This window comes from Pinus tabuliformis, chromosome 7 (genome assembly GCF_031772625.1).
Source record: "Pinus tabuliformis cultivar Carrire ecotype Pingquan chromosome 7, CPIR1, whole genome shotgun sequence".
NCBI lineage: Eukaryota > Viridiplantae > Streptophyta > Pinopsida > Pinales > Pinaceae > Pinus > Pinus tabuliformis.
The window spans coordinates 203,092,206-203,094,232 of NC_142293.1; the positions used below are offsets into that span (position 1 = coordinate 203,092,206).

At 38.5% G+C, this 2,027-nt stretch overlaps 1 long non-coding RNA gene across 1 annotated transcript; it reads right to left on the bottom strand.

The window, feature by feature from the left end:
• Nucleotides 1-327: 327 nt before the first annotated feature.
• LOC149246558 (uncharacterized) lies at nt 328-1,792 on the bottom strand. Its single transcript, XR_016265569.1, has 3 exons — nt 1,675-1,792; nt 1,222-1,565; nt 328-1,119 (listed from the first exon to the last, which is right to left on the bottom strand). It is a non-coding gene; the product is annotated as an uncharacterized LOC149246558 (long non-coding RNA).
• Between the last annotated feature and the right edge of the window lie 235 nt (nt 1,793-2,027).

Consider the following 2,027-nt stretch of genomic DNA (forward strand, 5'->3'; position numbering starts at 1 on the left):
AAATTAAATCATAATATGCATTGTCAAAATCCAAATCTAAAAAATAGATGTATCGACCATGACAGAATGAAAGAGGCCATTTACATGTTCATTCCCGATGGTAAATATGAAGAAGGTGCAATGGGGCAGTGAGGCCTCAATCTTTCTACATCAAACACTCCAACTGCACTTTAACAGAAGATCAGAAGCTCGCATAAACTAGGACGCTATAGCGTGAGTATAAGGCACTTGAAATAGGAGCAGATATTCATTGCATTAATCCTTGATCATAAGATGCCATTAATGCACATAGTACCATATGACTCGGTGCTCTTCTCATTCCATTCTCCTCTAAGGAAGATGCATGGAACACTCATGTTTCCTTCAAATGAAGTTTGGATCTCCACTGGGAACTCTATTTAAAGATCTCATCCTAGAACATTTTCTCTTCTACCTTGACTTGTGCACATAGAGCAATTGCTATGTAGAAAAATCATACTGGAGCTCTAACATTGGTAAGGGCGTAGTTCTAAGACTTGGACTCGAACTTCAACTCAATCTCTTGGATTCAATTACTCTGCTTTAACTCAAAACAACTAGGATTCAATAACTCAAGTTTCAACTTTCAACTCAAATCATTCTAGTTAATTTGAACTGGTTTGGTACCAAACAAGCACTCAAACCAAGTTGAACTGGTTATGTACCCAACAAGACCTCAAGTCAAATTAACTCGGTGCTATCAACTCAACTCATTTAACTAGCTCCGAATCAAAAGAATCCAAGTTTTGAAACTAAAGTCAGGACCGACATAATAACATCTAAGTGGAGTTCAGAATCAAAATTCATTGCTCGCATAAACTAGGACGTTGTCGCATGAGTATAAGGCACTTGAAATAGGAGCATATATTCTGCATCAAACACTCCAACTGCACCATCACAAAAGCTTAGAAGCTCGCATAAAGTTTAAACTAGGACGCTGTCACATGAGTATATGTCACTTGAAATAGGAGCGGATATTCTGCATCAAACACTCCAACTACACTATCACAGAAACTCAGAAGCTCGCATAAACTAGGACGCTGTCACAAGTATATATATGGCACTTGAAATAGGAGTAGATAGGGGATCATGAGGAGACCACTGCAAATGCAAACATGTAACAAGGTCATCCAATCAGATAAAGAAGGTAAGTGATTATATTATTGTCTACGTTTAATTTCAACACTACTTACAAGTACTTACACAGCACAAGCACTCCAACTTTCCAACTTGGAAGCATCATATATGGCAAAGCCGGCTCTCTTGCACAACCAACAAGTGATATCGATCATTATGAAACTGTACTCTTGTATCCACCACTGGTGGTGACGATCTTCCTAGTTGTACAACTTTTGACTTTCGCTTGTGTCACCCATCTATGCCCCACGGGTATAATTGCCAAAAGATGTGGTTGTGAGTACATGAATATTTCTACTCTGGGCATCAGCTCCAGAAGATACCAACACATTCAAAAACATGTGAAAAGGCCCGGGTGAAAAAGACAGGCCTGTGAGTTACTTTTGGTGGCCCTTGAGCTTTGCTTTTACCTGTAAAAATTGCAGCAAGTTCAAAGCAAGACACTTTAAGGTGAGTTTTGGTAAAAGGGCACAATGAAGAAAAATGATAAGGATTGAAAGAGATATACACAAGCAGCACCTCATCAACTCGAACATTGTGTATTTGAATTGATGAATCCTCGATGCCAATTGCAATGATGTTATTGTCCTGATGTTGGAAAGCCAGAAAAGTGTCTGCAGGAGGAGGTGGCATAAAAGTTGTCATGACCTAGCAGCAGAAGAAGCTAGGTAAAATAGAATTAACAACAAGATTAGAAAGGCAGGCTGTCCAGTTTGGATGCCTATTCAAAAGTGTTTTCTCTATCTATTATGTTCTCCCAATTTCGATAATTGTTAGGATATTCCGACACATAGGAAATAGTTAAGTACAACTTGGTCTAGTATAGAGTTAGGTAAAGTGTGTTTCTTTACTATGTACATTTTGTAACTTAC